The sequence below is a fragment of the Anas acuta genome, chromosome 1 (assembly GCF_963932015.1).
Source record: "Anas acuta chromosome 1, bAnaAcu1.1, whole genome shotgun sequence".
Lineage (NCBI taxonomy): Eukaryota > Metazoa > Chordata > Aves > Anseriformes > Anatidae > Anas > Anas acuta.
Genome location: NC_088979.1, coordinates 111,154,785 through 111,168,171, shown reverse-complemented (window position 1 = coordinate 111,168,171; position 13,387 = coordinate 111,154,785). Strand labels below are relative to the sequence as shown.

Here is a 13,387-nt window from a genome sequence, read left to right as displayed (position 1 = left end):
TTTATTTGTTTGTTTGTTTTTTTCCCCAGCTAAATGTGTGGATTCCTGTATTTGCTTTCACAGCAATTTAGTTCCAAAATGTATTCAGTTCATTGATCTGGAAACACTTTTTTTTTTTTTTAAATTAAATAATGTCAGCAGAGACCCTCACAAGCATGTGGGAAACAAATAACTTTCAGGAGACGTAGAATAATCTACCTGTGAGACTGCCACATCACTCATGGAATGACTCCTTTGTATTTCCTACAATGTCTTGAAGCAGTAAAGGATTTGTCTTGCTTTTATTTTTCACTTTAAGTCTTAAACACCAGATCTGTTTATTCTTACACTGAATTGTTTGCCTTTTCCAAGTTACAGTGGATGTGTGTGTTTGTGAGGTGAAATCAAAGCAGGAGCAGCCATGATTTGAGATAGCAGGGTGTCGGGGTGCAGTCCCTGGGCTAGTTGCTGTTGAGCCTTAGGAAGGACTTCACAAGGAAGATGTTTCTTTTACCAGGAAGTTTTAAAGCAGAAGGTTGGTTTAGCCAGCTAAGCTCAGAAGGGCATGATAACAACAGAGCAGTAGGTGGTTATTAAAAGATTTATAACAAGGTTAAGTAGTGGTAGTAAAAGTGTTAAGCACAAATTCCTGTTTCTCCTGCATCTGTTAGGTTTCTCTAGCTGCAGTAGCAAAAACAAAAGCAGCAGAAATATGTAGGATGAACCAGGGAAAATAATCTTATTATCTACCAGAAATGGTGGTACTTCTGGAGTAAGTATTGAATACATTTTTATCAGGCTATCCCTAATTACTTTGTTAGTACTCATTTCAAGTATATCAAAAGAGGACACTACTCCCCCTTCCCCCTCCCCCTTTTCCCCCCCCCCCCGATGAATCTTAAAATCACTCAAATGTTGATTTAAAGCAATCCAAATGGAACAATTCATTTTCAAAGGTAAAGCAGGCTGGGCAGTGTACTTTAGCAAAACCCATGTTTTGTAGAGGTAGAGCATAGTAAATACAGCAAAACATAGAGGAAAATATGTTATTGAGAGTCAAAAGATGTAGTTTGAGGTCTCCTATCAATCATCAGGACAGATACTTCAAGTTTTTTGGCACTGAAGTTATGAATTATAATAGAAAGCACCAACAACATAATAAAATCCCCCTAAGAGAATGGTCTCTTTCAACCCTGATAACCAGAGTGATTCTGTTTTCATAAGTGGGTGGTGGAAACTCTATAAAACATTTTGGTCATATCTCGCAGAGAAGCAGTCAATGTTTTCTGACACAATCATTCAAGATGTCCTTGTCAGAAGTTAATGTCTGGGTTACCATATTATAAAAATCCTGAGATCAGAAATAAGCCATAGAATCAGGGATAATGTAAATGTTTCTCATACCATTTTTCTTCAAAAGTCAGTCTTTCTCTGAAAAATACCGCAATTTATAAAGGTAATAAAGGTAATAAATTATGGTTAAGGGACTGACTTAAATCTGCAATGTCCTTTCTTTTGCTATTACTAAATCCCAAAAGCCAGTAACTTCTTTTCTACCTAGGTGTTGTCACTTTCCTTATTTCATACTGCTCATCACAGCTGCACTCACTCTGGAGTACAGTAATCAGAAATACACGCAACTTCTATGCCTAAGATGGAAGTCAGTGCCAATCATCTCTGTCTAGAAATTGAAAACTGTATTTCAAACTGAAGCAAATTCACAAGCTTCCAGGCAGAAATTTTGTGGCTTGAAGCCTCCAGCTCCATTCTTGCTGTTGGTCTCGTTGGAAGCAGAAAGCTGTGCCTTCCTCCTTCCAGGGGCTTCTGCATTCCTAGCAACTCCTGTGTCTGCTTTCCACAAGCTCATCACTCTTCCCACCTTTTCTGTTAGGAAAGGCATAGGGTGACATTTTTTTTAATTTTTAGATTTTTGTAGTAGTGGGATTCTGGTTGGTGTGTGAGGAGAAGCACTGGACAAGATTCTTGGTGGAGACTGGTGGGAAGAGGCGTAGAGGCAGCCACACATCCTCCCGATGGAAGCTCTGCAAGGGTTCATTTAACATCCCTTAAAGCATGTCTGTAGTAGCTGGGCTAATTACCTCTTACATACAAATCTGTCTAATTTTGGACTGAAAGAGCATTTTGTAGAGGCCTAAGAAAAAAAATTGCTGCTTGACTGCATGGGAGAAGTGTGACAAGGCAAGGCTGTCTGCTAAAATTTAAACCTCGGAGGTGAAGAGGAGGGCTTCCTCCAGACTGAAAAAGAAGCTGTAAATAGAAAAATGGCACACATTTATAGAAGTATAATATTGCTGAATGCAGGAAAAGATCCGTGACAATAAGATTTATTATGCTGTGCGGCAGTCTCCTGGGGGAAGATGTGAAAGCCCCGATCTTTTAGTGCAATTTGAAGCACACTGAACAAAAGAAGATGTATTGCATGGAAAAGTCTTGCTTTGACAGGAAGATAAAACAGATGGACCGATAGATCCTTTACAACTGCAAATCTCTGATTCTCTGGCTTGGAGGTCCCTGTTGCTTAATTAGTTCCATTAGTTTCAGTTGAACTGTTATGATGTGATAGTTATTGTGCAAAGTTAAATCAATAGACACGTGTCTGTACCACACTGTAGTCTACATTGTATGGAGTAGGAGAAAGATGGGGAATTCACTGGCTATGTAAAATTTTCACCTTTGAAATTTAAGAACAAAAGGGAAACTGCTAAAATGTAAAAAGTGGTAAACTATCTTATATGCAGCAAGGTTATACTGGAGAACATAAAACCTTGCAGTTATGCTAGCCAGTATCACTGGGTTGTGGTATCACTCCTTGGAGAGAAATTACAGTTAGCATAGTGGATATCATAAATAGGTTGCCAATTGCTGACCACCAGTTTCCAGGGAGGAAAATGTGGTGAGCGTATAAACAACCATAACTTTAACATGGACTTAACTACTATATAGTGTTTCTAATATATACAAATTAATGTATAGTGGCTGAGCAAGTTTATTAGTATGGCAATTGTAGTTCAGTAATCTAATGTGCAATAGCTCTATTTAGTCCCTGTTTTAATTTCCAGTGGAAAACTTCAGGGGAACTTAACGATCATATGTCACTGTAGTGAGATCTTTATGAAATACTGAGAGTCTGCTGAGTTTCAGCTCTCCGTTTCATTGAGCTTCAGCTCAGGCCAGTGAGGACTCTACTGCTTACTACCTGGACAATGAAGGCAGGCACAAGCTCTGTTTCAGACTACAACAGGAAGACCACCATCAGTAGAAACTCTTTATCTCTACACCTCTCCCCTTTCTTTTTTTTTTTCTTTTTTTTTTTTTTTTTCTCCTCCCTCTCTCACTGTGTGTAAAGAACAAAATGACCTCAACACACCTTTTTGATTCTGAGGCTCCTCAATCAACAGGGCATTGTATCAGGAGAAGATGGTAACTGGTGTTAACAGTCCTCAGGTCTGTTTGGTACCTGGCTTCTCAGTTGGGATAAGTACAAGGATGGTTTTGATGATGTGAACACATCCACAAACTGATAATTGGATTTACTTCTATATATTTGGAGATTTCTTTAATATTCTAGACTACCTACTTCATTGCATAGTTCTGTTCTTCACAAGTACTGACAGAACAACTATATTATTCTACTACCATGGAAAGGAGAAGATAGAGAAAGCAGAGTGTATCCGTCTCAAATTTGGGTTGAGAGTTGGTTTCTTTTCTTGTTTGGTGCACATTTCTTGTGGAACCCATGGTCAGCCTGTGTTAGGTCTTCTAATAAGGTACGTTTAATGGCTACTGCAGGGCTCTGTGTTTCTGAAACTTCTCAGTAATTTTTCATTACTTGAAAAACACCTAGAGTACTTGCAAATAACAAACAGTATTGTATTATAAGGTTCTCTGTCAGGTTTAGTCACATCACTTAGACCTTACACTGTTGTACAGATGTAGCTTGTCTGAATTACAGGTCATAGATTCCTACTGTGCTATAGAATTAGTTTATTGATGATTATGTTTTAAAAAGTGACTTAGACAAGTAATGCAGAAACTGAGCTTTCTTAAGGTCACAAATTTTGCCGTTCTTGCTCTCAGAAAAGATTTATTTCATTCACCCAATTGTGAGTCAGGATAATCATTGTAACAAAAAAAAATCAATATTTAAAAAGTTTTCGTTTAAAAACTTGGATTTTCAGCCTTGCATTCTCATCACATTTAACATGCCATGAGAATTCAATATATCAGTGGATACAGATCTTTCATGAATGTAAGTTATTTTTCCTTATAACTTAATTGCCCAGATCATTTTGGTGTTTCAAGGCAATGTTTGAGCAGCTGTGAAAAAAAATTTGCATGTCCACAGAGTACGATATTGTACACAGTACAGGCATCTGCAGGGAAACCAGCCTGTCTGAATGTACTTACAGCCCTGCTCAATTAAATAAGGTATGTATCTATTCTACAAAAATACGCTATTCCACAATAACTTAAACAGCTTTCCAAGATGGATTGGTATGTAAGGAGATAACCTGCTTACATATCTTTGGGCTTCATGCCAAAGGGATCTGAATATTACAAACCATCTAATATCTTTTACAATGTTTGGAAGGTTAGAATGGCATCCAGTTTGAACAGTTGTTTGGAGGAAGATGCCAAATTTTGTCTTGGTGACACAAAATGCCCTAGCACAAAGAAAGAACAGTACTAAAACTGTAGGAAGAAGAGATAAACTGAGACCTCTATCAACAGGAAAACATGACATCTCTTTTCATTTACTGCAGGTGCTGTGTTTGACAACTCTTAGCCTCTGGAAGATGCTCTTTTTAAGGCAACCTGTTCTTAACTTTAATTAGGTAAGTGGCATATCCTGTTCTAGATAGGTTATTCATACCTAGTTCACGTATTTGATTTGTGTCAGTATGTCAAGCAGAGGCCAGACACCTTTAATAGGAGACAGTAGAGATATATAAAGTGAATCAAAGCTTTACTCTTACACCTGCTTCTAACAGGCTATCCTGCAAAAATGGAGGTGCCCTAGATTGAGCTGCTGACCAGTTTTAAGAATCAGTGCAGGCTTCTTGCCCAATTCTATTTAGCTGAGGTCATGGACACACATCATCCCCCAGCCACACATGTGTTTGCTGACAAGGCACCATAAGCTTTCTTTCAGCCTAGCACCATTTCCCTGCATCTGGTTGACATTACAGCAGGTGTAACAGGTCCTGTGAGCGCACTCTACTTCCTTTAATTGAAGAAGAGCTGCATTACTTTAAATGGTCAAATGAAAAAGTTTTGCTGATACCAGCAAATTTTCATGTCTGCATGGAAGGGAAGGAGAAGAGAGAGAGGGAAATTCCCCACTTTTTTCAGTAGTGTACATCCCCAGTAAACTGAATTGAGCTCCAACAAGGGGCACTCCTAGAGACTGTAAATGGCAATAATCTGAGGTATTCTATGTGACGAGGTTGAAGTACTCCCTGCACACAGCAGTCATCACTCATTTTTTCTGTGCTGCTCCCTTCTCTACTGGTTCTATTCACAATGGCTGCAAAACTTTCGAAGATGGCAAAAAACAGTTCTAGAGCCAAATGGTGGAAGGAAATAAAGATAAAAGAGATGAAATAACCAAAGTGGCATAAAAGGTACAGATATAGATAGATATTACTTCTGCAATGTAAACAAATGTAACTTCCATTTGCATCAAATAAAACAATTGACTAACCCAAGGAAACATAAATGACTCAACAAAAAGTATATCCTGTATGAGGGATGGAATTTGTAGTAGGAAAGTAAGCATTTCACCTCTTTGTTCACAACATTATTTTTGGTGACTCCAAATTTATTTAGACTTCTGTAAATTATGTTTTTTTCCAAATGCTTTGTAGAAAGGAAGATAAGTAACTTTCTTTTATTCTTGTAGCTGAAAAAATTGGCTTACCTCCACTTGCAATATTTCCAGCTTTTTTCCATTTATATTACTTTCTGTTTCATATGCTTCTGACCATATTTACCATAATTGCCAAACACCAGTGCAATATATTAAATGAATCTTGAAAACCATCTATTTTTTTTGAGGTAACATTACAACTTTTGGCTCTGATAGTTCTTAAAATTATTTTGTTTTCAAAAGCGTAAGGAAATATTTTAAAGTACTATAGACACTTCATTTCTATTGTTCTTTCAGTGAGTATTATGTTTTTAAATATTTAATAATATTAAATTGACACTGGTTTTGATGACATGCAACATTTTCCAGATAGTGCTTTTTCTATTTATCCTTACAGCTTTTGAGAAAGTATACAGAAACCAAGGCAAAATGGACTCCAGTTTTGGTGTCTACATTTTTGAGACTCTTTTCTGATCCATGCTAAGTAGGTTAATTCGTTTTGTTTCAGAACATTATTGTGAATGGTAGCATGTCATTAAATAACCTTACACATCAGAAACAATGAGAATAATGGTATTGCCTTTACAAACACTATTGTCTTGACACTTCACAGATTATATTTGCAGAGGTACTATGGTTTTGGTGCTTTCAGGATGTTCTAAACAGAGTGTTAAATGAAGGCATTTCAATCCAATGCTCCCAAATAATTCTTCAGATATTTTTCAGCAGTTTAAAAAATAAATTAAAAAACATTAATTTTGCTGTATGTTGGGCTATTATCTGTGCTGAAGAACAGAAGCTCTGCCTTCTGGTTTTGACTAGGCAGAGTGGGAGTTTCATTTGCAGCAAGAGGGCTACAAAGCCAGAAAATAGATACAACATAGCAAATGATGTTAATAAAAATGAGTGAAAGTGTATGGAAGTAAAATTTAGAACTATCATTTAAGGTTATGTGAAAAACAATAGCATAGCATGCTAATTATACAGGAAGTAGCAATAAAAAGGTTACCTCTTTTTATTGTAAATGGCTTTTGTCTAGTCAAACATCCAAAAGAAAAGAGAAATCCACTTAGGAATACCAAACATTTAATGTTAACAAAGCCACATCTGCAGTACTGTAGAGTACAATAGACATTTTAAGAAATATCTGGTAAATGAGAAAGGAGTGGAAAAAAGGGTGAAAATGGATGGCTGTCTGCTGAAGGAGCTAATTAATAGCACAGCCTGTTAGGAAAATATAAGCAAAAATAATGTGACCTAAGGAAGATTTAAAAAAAAAAAAAATAAAAAAAAAAAGGATTAATGTTAACGATAAGCTTGCTCAACAAATAATTCTCCTTTGAAAACTGTTTTCTAGAGTGCTTAGTGAACACTGAATACTTAGCAGCTCTCTGAAACCTGCTGGTCGGAGTGTCATCAAGTCATTTTGGTGTGCACAGCAGATTGATTAAGTGATTGATCAAGCTGAGAGCTGAACTCTGGTGTCCAAAATCATATGTACTTTGTTATCAAGAAAATTATCTTGTATAAAGCTGTGTGCTACCATGTCCAAAATGCTTTCAATGCTTATTCAATCCTGCATGTCTTTATTCTACACTGCAATTTAAAAGACAGATCATCCTCCTGACCCATCTGAACAGGGTATGTTTATCATCCAGCACTCTGCAACTTACAGTCCTTTTTCTGAGACATTTCAGTGACACCATTATAAAGAAAACAGGAAATAAAGCATGTGCATTCATTAACTATTTGTCAGCTTACAAATGGAATTTCTGCCATTTGGAATTATGTGAAAAAACAAAACAAAATTCAGGAATGCAGAGGAAATGAAGAACTCAATCTCATTTTGGCAAACACATGCTCATGTTTATTTATTCTTCTTTACATAATGTAACAGGGATGTAGACAAAGCTGTGACATTTAATGCCTTCTTCACCTCTACCTTTAACTCTGATAATGGGCCCTAGAACCCCAAATCCCTGAGTTGGAGGACCATGACTGAGGTAATGATGAACAGCCAGACAACCCTGAACTTGTCCAGGATTTGCTGCTCCAGCTGGATGCATGTAAGTCTATTGGGCCTGATCAGATTCAATCCAGGGTACTCGGAGAGCTGGCTGATACACGTCTTGTAATTATTTTTCAATGGTCTTGGGAATCTGGATAGGTCTCAGTCAACTAGAAACTGGCAAATGTCTCAGTTTTGAAGAAGGGCAAGAAAGAAGACCCTGGCAATTAAAGGCGTGTCAGTCTCACTTCATTGTGTGGTAAAATTATGGAGAAGATTATTCTGTTTGTTATTAAAAAACACCTGAAATACAACGCAGTCATTGGTCACAGCCAACATAAATTTACAAGGGGAATTCCTTTTTAACGAAATTAATTTCCTTTTATGACAAGGTTACCCACAGAGTTGACCAATGCAAGCCAGTAGATGTAATATTTTTGTTTTTCAGCAAGGCTTTCCATACTGTTTCTCACAGTATCCTTCTGGACAAAATGTCTGTCATACAGCTAGATAAATGTATAATGTGATGGGTGAACAATTGGCTGATGAGTCAAGGATTATAGTAAATGGAATTACATCAGGCTGGCGGCCAGTCAGTGCAGTTCCCTGGGGCTCCATTTTAAGTCTAGTTTTCTTTAATGTTTTCATAAATGTATGGATGTAGGACTTGAAGGCATACTATGTTTGCAGTTAACACTAACTTGGGAGGAGCCGTTGACTCTCTCAAGGCAGGAGAGACTTTACAGAGAAATCTTGACAGATTAGAGGGCTGGAAAAGCACCGTTTGAAGTTTAACAACAGCAAGTGCTGGGGCAACCATTGCTATATGTACAGACTGGGGGACGAGAGGCTGGAGAACAGCCCCACAAAAAGGGATTTGAGGGTTCTGGTTGGCAGCAAGTTGAATATGAGCCAGCAGTGTGCCCTGGCAGCCAGGAGGGCCAGCCCTAACCTCAGGTGCATCAGGCACAGCGCTGCCAGCTGGTGAGGAAAAGGACTGTCCCACTCTGCTCTGTGCTGCTACAGCCTCACCTTGAGCACTGCATGCAGTTTGGGGAGCTACAGTATAAGAAAGATATAAAACTATCAGAGAGTGTCTAAAGGAGGGCTACAAGGATGGTGAAGTGCATAGAGGGCAAGATGTATGAGGAGCAGCTAAGTCCCTTGGTTTGTTCAGCCCATAGCAGAGGCGGCTGAGGGGAGGCCTCATGGCGGCCTGCGGCTCCCTCATGAGAGGAGCAGGAGCTGAGCTCTGCTCCCTGGGGACAGCGACAGGACCTGAGGGAATGGCATGGGGCTGGGTCAGGGGAGGGTCAGGCTTAGGGAAAGGCTCTGCACCCAGAGGGTGGTCGGGCAGTGGGACAAGCTCCCCAGGGCAGTGATTATTTCATTGAGCCTGATGGAGTTCAGGAAGCATTTGAACAATGTGCTCAGATACAGGGTTTGATTTTGGGGTGGTCCTGTATGAAGCCAGGAGTTGAACTTGATGATCCTTGTGATCCCTTCCTGACCAGGATAGTCAGTGATTCTAACTAAGGAACCACTGAAAACTCTTCCGTGCTTCCAATTTCAGACTAATTTTTTCTAACTTTATAAGTTTCATAAAGCTCAAGCTATAAATTATAGACAGTTGGTAAATGATTCAAAGCAGTTCAGGTAATTATTGCTCATGTATCATAGAACGGTCAGTAGCACGCAACATTAAGCTGAGTATAATCATGTATCATAATTGGCTAATTCCTTGTACTCTTTCCTTTCCTTCTTTAAATAAGCTACTTGCACGTGTACTTCCTCATAAAATCTATCAGCTAATAATTAACATGCTATGGAAATATAGATCACATTTTGTATTAAAGTTTCATTTTCCATGAAATCTAATTTCTTATTTCTTATGAAGAAAACACAACTGTCTGCTTAGTGGGACATCACAATATATATTTTTATTCTAGCAAGCGTGACATGTTTGATTATAGGAAGTCAAACATGCTGTCTCTGTGCCAAAAATTAATAGACCTTTCTGTTTCATTTCTTTTTCAAGAAGATATTTTACCTTTTAGTGCATGGGAACCTTGCATGTTTTCACAATGTATAAGAAAAGGTGCAAAAAGAAAACCTTCATATGCAGGTAAAATTTCTTGTATCCACAAGAGCCGCTTGAATGCTCCTTCTGCATTTACTTTTAACCAGAACAGATTGAAAATGTTAGCCCTGAAGTAAACAGATGGTGTCAATAATGACTGATACTCACTGGAGTTCTATAAACACATGCATATTAATAGCCCGTCAAGCAGCCCATATTGTAATCAAATGATACAAGTTACCTACAGGAATAAAACGTGAGTAAGACCAAAGTATTTTACAGTCAAAGTGCCTAAAATTGGTCTTTTCATTGCATACTCTTCTAATGTAGCTTGTTTGGGTTCGGTTTGGATTGTTTTCAATGTTTTTAATAATCATATAACTGTAAAGTTACATTAACGTGCCAACTGCTCTGAATGTTACCAAGTCTTTAAAGATTACCACCCCCAAACCAATGTCATGTCCACACTGACAGATACAGAGTGTTGGGCAAGTGAAACTTACGCATTAGCATCCCTGCCTACATAATGACTCTATTCTAATAAAGATTAAGATACGGAAATAGACCGATTCCCATTCTATTTACAGCTTGTTCACCTCATGCTCTAGATGTCAGATTTCTAAAAAGGAGTCAAACAGTCTGTTTTTATGGAAGCCTTTAGGACAGTGCAACAAGAGAATCCATGGTAAGCCATGGAGGCCCTAGTTCATGCATGTCACTGAAGTGGATGGACATGCATGTGCTGTTTGGTAAGGCACTAGTTACTGAGTCAGTAGTTACTTAAACAATGAAGTCATTTGACAGTGTTTTAGGAAAGGCAGCTGCTGAATTAAATTAATTTATAAATTGATCCATGAGAATGTTTTAAAATATATCTCATTTAGGATTCTGTTGTCTCAACTGATGTGACAAGTCCTGATTGCTAAATGAGATCTCCTCCCCTCTCCCAAGTATAGAAAAAACACTTGCTATTTTGATACAATTAAGATAATGACTGCATAAAAGTCTACATGAAAATATAGATTATGATCAGTGATTTTCATTGTTAACACAATTCTGTGTAACTAACATTTGCCTAGATTCCCAGCACCACACAGTCCTGCTGCTTACCATTCATAAAGCTAACCTATGTCAGCGGACAGACTCATTGTGCAGCACAAGGTTATATATGATATTCTAAGACAGAATATAAGAGAGCCTCTATGTATATATGCATTTTGGATGTGTTAAAGCTGCACTGCAATCAGAGATGTAACTGAGTTTAGATTTTCATGCAGGATTAATACAGTAGGATATGTCTTGATAGCACAGTTGACAATGGAGACAGAAAATTCTTTGCTGATACCTACTTAATTGCTATCGAGTGGATTCTGTTTAATAAGTGCACAGACTTATAACCTGTGGACTAAATATTTCAGTATTCTTCTTTTTGTGAAAGTGTGGGGAATTAGATGTGTGTAAAATTAGATGCTACCAAAACAGAACTCAATGCTTAAGTCTTAGTTCCCAACTTAAAAAGTTATAAATGACTTCACAAGAGGCTAGACAATGGAGTTAGATCAAATGACTTGCATAGTGAATGCATGAAGTAGAAGAGCTTAATTTGATTCTTAGTACTTTTATTCAAACGAACATAATCTCTGTTTTGAGCAGTCTCAGTGGTTGTATGTGCTGATTGCTGAAATAATCTGATTTATATAGAAAAGAAGCACTGGCTGAAGCTTAACAACATCAAATCTTATTTCAAAAGGCATCTTTGTACAAGCTCACAACACCATGCTTCTGACTTTACCTTAACACCAGTTTTCTAAAGTTCAGAAATATAATCTCCCACTGCTAATTGGTTATATGTGCTTTTTACTACTTGAATTATATGAATTACCTAATCTTATAATTTTTTGACAGAACCAAGGTTTTACTGTCAAAAACAGTAAATCTTTAAAACTCCTTGAAAAGCATGATACAGGGGGGAAAAAAAAAAAAGTTCTTTAATGATCCTAATACAAAAACAGAATTTGGAAATGATCAGTCCTTCCAATTTTTAAGTATCTACCTCATGTGGTGCTTGGGGACATGGTTTAGTGGTAGACTTGGCAGTACTAGGTTAACAGTTGGACTTGATGGTACTAAAGGTCTTTCCCAACCTAAATGATACTATGTTTATATGATAATATGAATTAGCTTCTATATAGCAATGCATCTTCTTTGTTTTTATAGAAGTGATTACGTGAATTAATAAGTACCTCTCAATGTTCTTGCTCCTCAATGTATTTAAACCCTGCAATTTTTTGAGGATCTCATTCTTTTCAATATAATTCAGAGGTTTCGGTTATCATTTTCTAGAACATTTCTTCAACTTTCTGGGCAAAGGCAAGCTGGGCAGGGAGGTTTACTTGTATTTATCCACTGGAAAGGCTGCACTATAATTTAAGCCCAGTGCTAAGAACATTAATTCTCAATATTCATTAAAAATTCCCTGCAGGTAATGAGTCAAATGTCTGCCAGCTAGGGTTTTTAATCCAGTGATAGCATGATTTTTGCATTTCTGTCTAAAATAGACTGTGCAGATTTCATTCAAAGACTGACAGTTCACTATCAGACATCCACGGCAGTGATGAGTTCGCTGAAGAACCTATATGGAAGAGCAAATACTGATGAAGTACTAGGTAAATCTAGGATATGAAGCTAAATGAACTCTTGTAACAGACATTGCTCATTTTAATTTCCCTTTCTTAAATTTGATTTTACAATTTCCTTTTATAATGTAGTAAAACGTAGATATTTTCCAGATTTTATTTTATTTTATTACACATTTTCCATATTATTAGGGCATTGGGTAGTACTAATTCCTTCATCTACAGTTTTTCCTTCATTTTCTTCTGATGCATAAATAAAAGAATTCAGAATGTATGTAATTCCCACTTCTAAGTGTCAAATATTTTAAGTATTTACTAGTGTTTCATCTAATATTACTGTGTGCTTAGAACTGTCATGTATATTCTGCTTTTCTACTCCAGTTAAATCAATTACTACAAAAAAGAAAAAGCTGTATATGTTTTCATGGGTATCACTTAAGATTCAATATTCAAGAAAACATAATTTTGGTTCGATATATGTTAGGTAATGTAAGGATATATATTATGCATATCTCTTCAGTAATGGAATAGTCTTTGAGGAAAAAATGGAATTATAATTTTCCAGTTATAATAACATATTAGATCAGCACAGTGTTAAATTAAAGGACCAAGCAAAAGAAAAATCATTTGAAGTTCCTGGATGTATATATTACTGCATACATAAACTGTAGACATGGTATATTGATCTATATTGGCCTGGAGGCTGACAAGAAATTTTGGGAACAAAACTAAAGGTCTTGGATATCAGCTAAGTTCAACTGACATACTAGAAATTGTCTGAAATGGTGGCTCAG

At 37.1% G+C, this 13,387-nt stretch overlaps 2 long non-coding RNA genes across 4 annotated transcripts in view; one reads left to right on the top strand and one right to left on the bottom strand.

The window, feature by feature from the left end:
* The window catches only part of LOC137861439 (uncharacterized), a 113,741-nt gene that overhangs the window by 40,104 nt on the left and 60,250 nt on the right, over window positions 1–13,387 (bottom strand). The gene's annotated exons all lie outside the window — the stretch shown is intronic.
* Window positions 1–13,387, top strand: part of LOC137861431 (uncharacterized) — a 166,672-nt gene that overhangs the window by 131,148 nt on the left and 22,137 nt on the right. For all 3 annotated transcript variants that reach the window (XR_011099597.1, XR_011099598.1, XR_011099601.1), the window contains one exon: window positions 4,764–4,835. This is a non-coding gene — a long non-coding RNA (uncharacterized lncRNA). The remainder of the gene's footprint in view (window positions 1–4,763; window positions 4,836–13,387) is intronic.